Below are 13,212 nucleotides of genomic sequence, written 5' to 3' on the forward strand. Positions count from 1 at the left end.
GATAACATATAAAAAGGATAAAAATCCCACTCTACTTCCATCTTAGACTATGAAAAACTAGTATGTCATATTCTAGAACACTTTGCAAAGTTTTATAATGGTATCACCCTATCATGCAAGGAGGATAAGCTTCCACAAAATGATGGCAGGCATTTATTATAGCAGACAGAGTCTGAGCTCCAAAGGGAGAAGATAAAGTGCACAACTCTGAATTCAAAATCTTTCACCCCTACAGTAAATCATTTCCAGTTGCACTAATATTTTAACATGTAGCAAACCCCAAGTAACACCAGTTTAATTGTTGTGAAACACTGGCACTCAATAATATGTCAGAGAAGGATATAATTTCTCATATATATAAAGAAGTGTCTGTATATACAATTATTCATCGTACATTTATTCCTGATTAAGTATAATCATAAAGAATTTTTATTTCAGGGGCCAGAAATGAGACTATTTTTCTCTAGTCAAGTCTCCTTGCTTGAGCTACCAAGCATGCCAAATGTATTAGAGAACTTCTTGTACAAATATTTTTTGCCTTTTGTTCAAGAATGTGTCATTATTAGTCAACAGAATACATTACAGTTCTCTCCCTCAGCTGTCCAAAAAGAGTCTGCTGAGAAATCTGAACTGTCTGCAAATCCATCACACAGACATGCTCGTGAATTCTTAAGATAACCCAAAGTTCACAAAAGTCACCATAGAAAAAGAACATTTAAATTAGTTTATTATAATGAACAGGCAAAAATAGGTTATTTGTCTGAGGTTACTATACCCTTCTGCTGCATATACTATTTTTCCAACAGGCAATTTCAGACAGCCAAATATGTCATAACTTTGCAACTTCATAAATGTACTGAAGACAGTAAGTTTAAAGTGAGGCTATGAAAGTTGTAATGATACCAGTTGTTCACAGTAATAATGAATGTATTTATATTCTTCATTTATACACTCCCTTTTTATCTAATGGGGCCCTGAGCTCCATTTTAGGTCTGCAGTAGACCATGAAGAGGTTCAGAAGTAGAGATGGGCACGATCTGGATTATGATAAAAAAAAACCCCACGATAATGGCAATATCCCAATCGTGACCTGGTGGATCGTTGTCTTCCACGGCAAATGATCCAGCAGTCGGGACTCCAGGGTGATCGTGATAGGACCGGGAAGCTAGACATTCAGGCGCCAACAATCTGTTCCCCTGGCAACGGAGGCAGGGGAATGCCTGAGCTCTGTTTGAAACTTGATAATATTTCCTCTAGCGAGGAAAAGCTCTTCTCAGTGTTAACTCTTTCAAAAACCCCTTGCTTTGAGATCAAGCTGTTTTGCGCTCCTCTCCTGAGTTCGTTCAGTGCTGAAAGAGTTAACTGAAAAGAGATATCTCTCTCCTCTTGGCTTCTCAGCCCAGTGCCTGCTTTTTGCAAGAAGTTGGTATGTGATTTGATGTTTCATTTGTGTTTTTCCTATTTAAAAAACCATAGGATCCACAAGGATCCGTGTGGATCCTAGTTTTACTTTCTTCCTGTTTAAAATATGCTTTTGGAAGACTGGCTGCTTGCTTTTAAAATTGGGTGGGATGGTGGATTCTATCCTTGCTTTTTTTAAAAAGCTGGCTGAAACTTGTTGATGGGGTGTCTCTCTCTCTCTCTATTTGGAGGCAGGGACGGGTAAAAAACTTTTTCCCCCTCTGCTCTAAGTGCATGCGTGTGTGTGTGAGAGAGAAAACGTCCCCTCCCTGAGGGGAGGCAGCTCGTCACAGGGTTAAAAACTCCCCCCCCCGCTGTTTTTTTTTAAAAAAAAAATTATTGGTGAATACATCATTAATACATACATTCCCCCTCCTACTGAATTTATTTCAACCCCCGCCCTTTCCCTCCCCCCTCCTTATAGACTTCCAACAGCTTTCCAACCCTTAACCTATCTTATTACTTAACTTATTTTCTACTATATTCTTCTAAAACATACATATATTGTATCTCTTAATCTAAGCCTATTCAAATTCTTTTATATATACTATATCGTCTCCACTAATATATCTATTGTCTACATCATTGATTGGATTAAGTATTTTTAATAAAGTCAAACTAATAATATTACTAGCTTAGGCTAATTAATAACCAAATATTCCCATTAATGGTAAAGTTACTTCTCTCTTCTATTTCTAAAATCACAAATTAATAGTTCTCAAACTGCCACAATCCTCCCTTCACATCCCATTTTTTTTCTAGATATTGTTTCAATTTCCCCCAATCTGCAATATATTCTCCTGGATCGAGATCTTTCAGTTTTCTTGTCATTTTGTCAATTTCTGCCATGTACAGCAATTTATATATCCAATCTTCTATGGTCGGTATTTCTTGCACTTTCCATTTCTGCGCATATAAAAGTCTCGCTGCTGTAGTCATATAAAACAACAGTATTCTATACTGCTTTGGAACATCTTCCATTCCCAAGTTCAGCAGCAACAATTCTGGGTTCTTATTTATTTGGGTTTGCAAAACCTCATTAATTACTTTAGTTATATCTCCCCAGTATTGCTTAGCTACCTCATAAGTCCACCACATATGATATAATGATCCTTCACGCTTCTTACATTTCCAGCATTTATCTGACATATTAGTATTTCCTAGCGCAATTTTCTTTGGTGTTAGATACCACCTATACATCATTTTATAGACATTCTCTTTAATATTGGTACAAGTTGAAACCTTCAACGTATTTTTCCATAAATGCTCCCAAGATTCCATTGTTATTTCTTTATGAACATTTATTGCCCATTTCACCATCTGGACTTTAACTGTCTCATCTTCCATGAACCATTTTAAAAGTATTTTATAAATTTCCGAAATTTCTTTTTTTCCTTCTTGAAGAATCACTTCTTCTAATTCCGAATTTTCCAATCTTATTCCACCCTTTGAACAGTCCGAGTTGTAAAGATCTCTTATTTGCCTGTATTGGAACCATCCATAGTGAGAAGATAACTCTTCTTCTGTTTTAATTTTTGACATTTTATGTTCCGTCGACATTATCTTTTTATAGGTTAGACATTGTTGTTCGTTATAAACCGCCCTCGGATCTATTACTTCATATGGTACTACCCATGAGGGAATACCACCTTCCACATAATTCTTATATTTCTTCCAGATTGTGAAAAGGCTTTTTCTAATGTAGTGATGCAAAAACAGAGTCCGTTTTAACTTTATCGTACCACAAATAGGCATGCCATCCGAACAGTTTTTTATATCCTTCCAAAGCCAGCAGTTTACGGTCTTTTAGCGTTATCCAATCTTTTAACCAAACCAAACAGATTGCTTCGTAATATAATCTTAAATTTGGCAATTGCAGGCCGCCTCTTTCTTTCGAATCTTGTAACACCTTCATTTTCACACGAGGTTTCTTGCCTGCCCACACAAAGTCCGAAATTTTTCTTTGCCATTTATCAAATTGTTTGTAGACCCGAATGATTGGAATTGTTTGCAATAAAAACATCACACGTGGTAGCACATTCATCTTCACTGCTGCTATTCTTCCCAACCATGACAAATTTAATTTATTCCATTTTATCAGATCTCTTTCTATTTGTATCCACAATCTCTCATAATTATTTTTAAATAAATCTATATTTTTCGCAGTCAGCTCAATTCCTAAATACTTCACTTTGTCAGCTACTTCACAGTCTGTAATCTCTATCAATTCTTGCTGTTTTTGCTTTGTCATATTCTTACACAATATCTTCGACTTCTTTTTATTCACATAAAATCCAGCTAAATCTCCAAATTCCTTTATTTTGTCCAGTATTTTTGGCATATTGTATATTGGATCCTCCACTATTAACATTACATCATCCGCAAATGCTTTGACTTTGTAGGAAAATTCCTTTATTTTTATGCCTCGAATTGTTTCATCCTCTCGTATTTGAATCAACAACATTTCCAAAATCAGAATAAACAACAATGGAGACAATGGTCAACCCTGTCTCATACCTTTAGTTATTTTCAATTTTTTAGTCAAATCGTCATTGACTACAATCACTGCACACTGGTCTTTATAGATTCCTTTAACTGCTTGTATGAACTTATCTCCCATTTGCAACTTTTCCATAGTGGCAAACATAAAATCCCAGTTCAGATTATCAAATGCTTTTTCAGCGTCCACGAAAAAGAAACCAACTTCCTTGTCACAATGCTTTTTTTAAAATTTTTATTGGATGGGTTCACAAACATACACAGAAATCATTAACATTATCTACCCCATATCAATTTCCCCATCCTTCCCCCCCTTTTCTAGTGACTCCCAGCAGTTTTCCATACCCAACTTAATCTAAAAAGTATATCATATAGATTCTTAAAGTCTATACTGTATATCTATATTATGCATACTAATCCAAACTCTTTACTCATCTTAACTATCTACACTTACTATATTGCTTATCTTAATTAAAAATATAAAAATTATATAAGTATATAATAAGTACTACTAAATATACTAACTAAAAAAGATACATATATATGTGTAACATACTACTCCTTAAATACCTATTACTATAACACTATAACTCCATACTAATCCAATAAAATACAATAAAATATACCCCTTTTTGACCTTAAGTAAGTTTCTATCTCCCCTTTAATTCTCCAAAGACCACAGTTTCCCCTTCATGTCCCACTTTTTCTCCACATATTTCTTGAATTTTTCCCAGCTTAATGTATATTCCAATTCTTCTTGTTCTTTCAATTTCCTTGTTAATTTGTCCATTTCTGCCATATTCAAAACTTTCAAAATCCAATCTTCCATAGATGGTATCTCCTGAGTCTTCCACAACTGTGCATAACACATTCTGGCCGCCGTGATCATATAAAACACCATAACTCTGTCCATTTTATCAAAATCTTCTAGGTTCATACATAATAACAGCAATTCCGGGGTTTTATTTATATTCCTTTGTAAAATATCTGACATAACTTTTACTATATCCCCCCAGAACTGCTTAGCCTTATCACAAGTCCACCACATATGATAGAATGAACCTTCATGCTGCTTACATTTCCAACATTTATCAGACATATGGCTATTACCATTGGCCAACTTCTTCGGTGTTAAATACCATCTATACAACATTTTATATACATTTTCCCGCACAGTGGTACATGCTGAAATTTTAACTACATTTTCCCACACCTTTTCCCAAGCTTCCATTGAAATTTCCCTATTACAATTTATTGCCCATTTGACCATCTGAACTTTAACAACCTCCTCCTCCGTAAACCACTTCAGTAATATCTTATATATTTTAGAAATTATTTTCTTCCCCCCCTGAAGCAAACAGTTCTCAATCTCAGAATTTTGTAATCTAAAACCATTTTTCCTTTTGTTTTTCTCATATAAGTCTTTTATCTGCATATATTGATACCATCCATATTGGAATGGCAATTCATCATTACCTTTAAGCAAATAATTGTTCTGCTTTATCTCAAGAATCTCTTTATATGTCAACCAGTCTTCCCCTGCATATTCTGTTCTTGGATTTACTAGTTCTGCAGGGATAATCCACATTGGTATAGACTCTTCCATATATTTCTTATATTTGTTCCATACAGCAAACAAACTTCTTCTTACGTAATGATGTAAAAACATAGAGTCTGCTTTTACTTTATCATACCATAGATATGCATGCCATCCGAATAGTTTATTGTATCCTTCCAGTGCTAATAACTTCAAATGCTTCAATGACAACCATTCCCTTAACCAGTCCAAACATACCGCATCATGATATAATTTAAAATTTGGTAATTGTAGACCTCCTCTTTCTTTTGCATCATAAAGTACTTTCATTTTAACTCTGGGGTTTTTTCCAGCCCAAACAAAATTTAAAATCATTCTCTGCCACTTTTCAAATTGTTTACTATCCTTAACAACAGGTATTGTCTGTAATAAAAACATCATTCTTGGAAGAACATTCATCTTAATTACTGCAATGCGACCTAACCATGACAAGTTCATTTTGTTCCATCTGGTCATCTCTTTATCTATTTGTTGCCATAACTTGTCATAATTATTCTTATACAAATCAATATTTTTCGCAGTAACTTCCACTCCCAAGTATTTGACTTTGTTCACTACTTCACATTCCACCTTATCCATCAACTCATTTTGTTGTTGTTTAGTCATATTTTTACACAGTATTTTGGACTTCACCTTATTTATTACAAATCTCGCTAGATCTCCAAAGTCTTTCATTTTCTTCATCAATTTTGGCATGCACTCTATTGGATCCTCCACTATCACCATTATATCATCAGCAAAAGCTCTCACTTTATATTCAAATCCTTTTGTCCTCAGTCCTCTTATTGAATTATCTTCTCTTATTTGCCTAAGTAAGATCTCCAATACCATTACAAACAGAAGTGGGGAAAGCGGACACCCTTGTCTTGTTCCTTTCCTTATTTCCAACCTTTTCGTCACATCTGAGTTGACCACTATATTTGCAGATTGGTTTTTATATATTGCCTTTATTGCTTGTATAAACTTCTCTCCCATCTGCATCTTCTACATTGTTGCAAACATAAAATCCCAGTTCAAATTGTCAAACGCTTTCTCCACATCCACAAAGAAAAAACCAACCTGCTTCCCTGGATTTTTATCATAATACTCAATGGCATTCAGCAACACTTGTAAGTTATTTTTTATTTGCCTTTCCGGTAAAAAAACAGCTTGGTCTTCATCTATGAATTCCACTAACCAAGCCTTAAGTCTTTCGGCTAATATCTTTGCAAATATTTTATAGTCATTATTGGTTAGAGATATTGGTCTGTAATTCTTAACGTTACTTAAGTCTAATGTCTCCTTCGGTATCAATGTAATATTAGCCTCATTCCATGTATCTGGCATCTCAACCCCTTCCAATATCTCATTCATTACTTTTTGCATCATTTGTTTCAGATCCTCCGCCATCACTTTATAAAATTTTGCTGTAATTCCATCTGATCCCAGAGCTTTGCCAACTGTAGTAGCTTGTATTGCTTGTAGCACTTCCATTATTGTTATCTCAGCACTAAGCTTCTCTTTCAGCTTCTCCGGCACCTTTCCTTGTCACAATGCTTATCGTAATATTCAATAGCATTTATCACTGTCCTTAAATTATCCTTAATTTGTCTGTTAGGTAGAAATCCAGCCTGTTCCTCTGCAATAAATTCCAACAGCCATCCCTTTAGCCTCTCCGCCAAAATTTTCACAAATATCTTGTAGTCATTGTTCAATAATGAAATTGGGCGGTAATTTTTAACATTGATCAAATCTTGTCCATCTTTCGGGATCAGCGATATATTGGCTTCGTTCCATGAATCAGGGATCTTTTGGCCCTGCAAAATTCCATTCATTACCTCTCTCAAGAAAGGTACCAATTCATTAACCATCGTTTTGTAGAACTTAGCCGTTATTCCATCCGGACCTGGTGCTTTCCCTAATTTAGTTGATTGTATGGCTTCTTTTATTTCCTCTTCTGTCACTTCTCTGTTTAGCTTTCCTTTCCATTCCTCTGAAATTATTGGAAGCTTTATTTTCTCCAGGTATTCCACTATTGAGTCTCTCTTCACCTCTTTTCTTTGGTACAATTTTGCATAAAATTTAAAAAAGACTTTACTAATAGCTGATTGGTCCACCCATGTTTTATCATCTTCTCGAATCATAGTTATAGTTCTCTTCTCCTTTCTCTTCTTTAATTGCCACGCTAAATATTTCCCAGGTTTATTTGCACCTTCAAACGACTTCTGATTCATTTTTTTCAAATTCCACTCCAATTCTTTATTATTCATTGCCATCAACTGTTCCTGCAGAATTTTTATGTCCTGATAAATTTTCTTCTTCCTTGGTCTGCTCTTAAGTTGTATCTCTTTGGCTTTAATTTTCTCCATAATTTCTTTTCTTCCTTTCTCCTTCTATCCCTTGCATTCAAGTCCATTAATATTCCTCTTGTCACAGCTTTATAGGTGTCCCATACCTTGTAGGTTGGTACATCCTTATTCATATTATATTGTATAAAAAATTTGGTCTCCCTCCGTAGCAACGCAATATTTTCTTCTGTCTGGAGCAAATCCTCATTTATCCTCCATCCTCTTCTTTTAGTATTTTCCCCAAATCTCCACATAATCGGATTATGATCTGAGCCTACCCTAGGCCTCTCCACATCTTTAGTCCATACCGCCAATTCTTTGGCGGCCCAGGTCATGTCAATTCTTGATAGTGTGAAATGTCTTGCTGAATAAAATGTATATTGTCTATTTTGGGGGGGTTGTCTCCTCCATACATCTTCCAGACTTTCTTGTTCCTTAAACGCAAAAAAAGATTTTGGCAAAAGTCCTCTTTTTTAATGTGCACTTTTAGATTTCTTGTCTTCTTCCAAGTTTGTAACTCCATTGAAGTCGCCTGCCAGGATTATTTGATCATAGGTCAGTTCATCTAACTGTTTCTGTAAGTCCTTGAAAAAAATTTCTTTCGCACCATTAGGTGCATAAATTCCAACCACCAAAGTCTTTTTTGAGTTCCAAATTATTTCCACTGCTATATATCTGGCTTCTGTATCACATAAAACTAATTTAGGCTGCAGCTCTTCCTTTATATACAATACAACTCCTCTCTTCTTCTTTTTAGAAGCCGCTGCAAATTCATTTCCAGGTTTTGCAAGTTTTAAATATTTTACATCCTGCTTTTTGATATGTGTCTCTTGCAAACACACTATATTACATTTTTGTTTTAAAAGCCAGTGGAATATAATCTTACATTTAGAAGGTGAATTTAGTCCATTTACATTCCAAGATATAATTTTACACTCCATGGTCAAATTTTAGCTCTCTTTGGCAAGTCTTTTTCATTGTCTTTAATAAACATTTCCATCTCCTGACCAGATCTGATATTCCTCCTTATTCCACCAAATTCGAAAGCCAGCCCTTCAGGTATTTCCTATCTGTATCTAATTTTCAAATCTTTTAACATCTGGACCAGCTCTCTATACTTTTTCCTCTCCAACAACACCGATCTGGGCAGCTCTTTCATGATTCTCACCGCTTTCCCGTCGACTTCTAATGGATCCTGGAATGGTTTACTCACAATTGACTCTCTGATGCTTCTAGTTGTAAATTGCACGATCATATCTCTTGGTAGCTTCTTTTGAGCTGCAAATTTTGAATTAATCCTGTATGGCACATCCAGAAGAGCTGCTATTTCCACTTCCTATTTGTCCAGGTAACCTGCCAGAATTTCTGTAATATGCTCTTGGGTTGATTTTTCCAAAACTTCTGGGATCCCACGAAATCTAAGTTGTTTTTCCATTTGTTTACATTCAGCTACGGCCATTCTTCCCTTCACTCCTCTCATCTCCGTTCTATGCACATCCGCCAAGGTGTCAGTCGCGTTTTCTACTGCGTTAACTCTCTGCTGTGTGACTTGTAAGTCTTTTTGGACTTGATCCATATTCTTGGATAGTTCTGCCATCTCCGATTTAAATGCCTCTTTAAAGTCCTTCAAATTTTTCGCCATCTCTTGCATCATATCTTTAAGCTCTTTATTTCCTTCCATAACTTTTTTCTCCATCTCTTTATTTCCTTCTGTAACATTTTAATCTAAATTTTCCAGCGCTGTCTGCCAGTCCTTTTTCGACATCGTTGGGCTAGCTTTACTTTGCTCCCACGAGTCCGCTCTTTTCCTTAACTCTGTGGCACAAATTTATTCTTTTAATTTTAAAAGTCCGAATTTAAATTGTTTTTCCAAAAGTTAGTGTTTACGAAATCCAAAATGCCGGGCATCTTTTCTCTATGATCTTATTTGAGGCTGCCGCCCTTACCCTTATCCAAGATGTCCTACTTCCATTTTCCTTGAAGTCAAAACTCTGCCCTTCTTCAAAATGGCGATATTCCACTTCTGTTGGTTACTAGCCGCTTCTCGCCTGTCTCTTTATGGTTGTGATGCACTTCCTGTTCCTCTCCGTTGCACAGCAGCTCTCGTGATACTGAAACTTTCTCACAGTCCACTATCTCCTCCAAGCCGCAGGTATGTAAACAATATTCATTTTTCCGCTCTAACTTCTCTTTAAAAAGTCACTTCTTAGCAATTTGTATGCCTGAACTTTCTCAGTTATATATTAAGTCTATCGCAGTTGCCTAATTCTCTTTATCACTTTATTTCTTATTGTAATCTGTCCCGTACTGAGAGATAGCAATCTTTACCTTCTTAAACATTTCTCTTGGGTTGTAATCACTGCTTCAATTATCCAATCGATTCAAAGTACTTCTTTGTGTTGCTGAAGCTTGGGCATGAGGGTCTTATGTCAGAAATTGACTCCAGAGCCGCTGCAGAGATCTTGGCTGCCTGTCTATGAGTGGGACCTCAAGGGTGGATGGGGGATCATTGTGTAGACCCCCCCTCACACCTGAGATCAACGCACTCTCAAGGTCTTGAGCGTACTTGCTTGTTCTCCGCCTGAGAACAGGGAGCTATGGGCAATTTGTGCCCCTCCAGCCCCTACAAACAGTGGCACGGACAGCTCAGCTCCCTGAACTGCATTAGACCTTCATGGATCCCAAACCAGAAGTCTCTCCCCCCCTGCTGTAAGTGTGTGCATGTGTGTGTGTGAGAAAACGTCCCCTCACTGAGGGGAGGTGGCTCGTCGCCAGGTTAAAAACTTTCCCCCCATCTGCTCTAAGTTTGTGTGGGGGGCCACCCCTCCGATCCCAGATCCCAGATCGGAAATGGGACTTGAACGGAGTGAATTGGTGATCTGGACTCATCACCAGCGTGGATCCACAGCTTGATCGGTATTTTTTTTTTTTGATCGTGCCCATGTCTATTCAGAAGCATATATGACCAAATATTCAGGATTTATAACTGATACTTTATGCAATATTAAATGCATACCGTCAGGCCTGCTATCCACAGTAACGCCATATTGCTTTCTGATGCTTTCTCATTCTGTAGTTTTCCAGTGTTATTTGCCTATAGGTTCACAGAGAGCCAGATGTGTTCCCAGGAAGGCCTTATCTACCAGGACTAGACATCGACCTTGGAGGAGCTTCCCTCACCTTCCCAGGCATCTACTGTAGCCAGGCAATGGGGGGGGGGAAGTGGAAAGAGGTTTTGATATATTGCAACTTGTAAATAACACGTCATTCTCAACAAAGCTTCATGGTCAGCCAGAAGCTTTCATGCCTTTGGATTAATTATGGACACCTGTACTTCGAATATAATCTTTCAATAAAGAACCTTTTGAATCAAGAGACCTTGGATTTCTTGCAGCAAGGGGTGGGAGATGAAATCAGAGTAACTGGAATTCCATAAACTGACACATACTAAATAGAACCACCTTCAAACTGTTCAGCTAAGTTATTGGAATGAAGTAGCTTCACTGAAGTTGTGAATAATTATTTCACAATTGTTCTTAAATGATTCGTCTATATCTAATTCTTCAAACTGGAAAGTCTTTGGCTTCTCCAATCTGATCTACAAACTCACATACAAATCATACAACCAATTGCATTTCTCCAAATGTTACAAACTATGCAGTGGGAGTGATTATTCAAAGCTTTATAATACAGTGTGTTGGACTTTGGGGCTATGAACAATGGTACTCTTACAGAGCAATATGCTTCTAAGTCTGTTGAAGTCAATGGGCTTAGAAGGATGTAACTTTACTTTGGATACACTAGAGATGTGCACGAACCAGAAAAATTCCAAACTGTGAGGTTCGTGGTTCATTGCATTTCACAAACCATGAACTTTAATGAACTTGCCCCAGTTTGCGAACCAGTTCATTTGGTTCATGAAAACGTCAGTTCCAGGTCAGCAGAAGGTCTGCAGAGAGCTCATCCCCCATTGCCTAGGAAACTGATTGATCGGTGCCAGCCTGTCTGCAGTGATGAACCAAAATAAGAATCAAATGAACCAGGCTAAAATTCGTCACGGTTTATGAGAAATTAGCTTCCACAAACTGCCAGTTCACAAACCACGAACCAGCCCAGTTCATGATGAACTTTGGTTTGTATTTTGGTTTGTGCTTGCCTCTAGGATTCACTGAGAGCCAAGCTACAAGTGACGCCTGACACAGGTTGGACACTTGTTAGCTTCCCTCAAGTTTTGATGGGAAATGTAGGCATCCTGGTCTTGCAGCTGTAATGGAGAGCCAAGCTGTAAAACCAGGATGCCTACATTTCCCATCAAAACTTGAGGGACGCTGACAAGTGTCCAACCTGTGTAAGGCGTCACTTGTAGCTTGGATCTCAGAGGACAAAGGTCTTTGAATGATATTTTAGTATCAAGGGCCTTCAGTCCTTTTACTCCCTGTCCAACCTACCTCTAAACAGATCACAGCCTCTGTGTATCACGATCTAGTATACCTACAGTTTAATTCCCTCCTTTTCATAGGTATAAGACAGGGTTTCTGCTTCTCTGGCTAAGATATGCAATTTGTTTCCTTTGTAGTCAGAAGATCAGACAAACATGCTATGCTGTATATTCTTCGTAGAACAAAAGTTCAGTGACACATTAGAGGCTAACAACATTTATTTCAACATGACCTTTCATGAGTCAGAGCTCATATCTTTAGATATTCTCCTTATAGGCTGAGATCTATTATGAAGCAACACCAGGATTCTTTGGACAAGGGCAGGCAATGCCAGCAAGATTCTGGTCATTCGAAAGCAAAGGAATCCACAATTTGTGGATCAAAAGTTTAAGTAGCTTGTTGGATTTTTTTTTCTCATGAAAAGGAGTTCAAAATCTTTTATCAGTTTTGGGTGAGAACAGTGGGGAGCCTTTAGGCTGCAAGTGTGGCATATAAATAAGTATAATATACCATGTCCTACTAGCTTGTCTTTTAGGCACCCTAGTATTCTATACAATGAGAATCTCCAGGGAATTATTCCACCAGTTCCTTGCTTTTTAGATTTCTTTCTCCTGTCCAGCTGGGCAGGACTATATCAGTTCTTCTTCTTCTACAGCCATGAAAATAGTCAGGCCTTGTGATTTCCAGAGTATTTCATCATCCCCACACTGAAGCTTAACAGGTGAAAAAGGATGATGCTCTAGTTGAGGCTTGCTCAATTTGTGACCTACCATAGGTAGAACATATAAGTTATGGGCAACCAACCTACAGCAAAGTTTCCATATGTACCCCCATAAATAACAGCAGTATAACTAATAGTCCTGGCTGTGGCACAGACTGATACTTACCA

This window comes from Eublepharis macularius, chromosome 2 (genome assembly GCF_028583425.1).
Source record: "Eublepharis macularius isolate TG4126 chromosome 2, MPM_Emac_v1.0, whole genome shotgun sequence".
Lineage (NCBI taxonomy): Eukaryota > Metazoa > Chordata > Lepidosauria > Squamata > Eublepharidae > Eublepharis > Eublepharis macularius.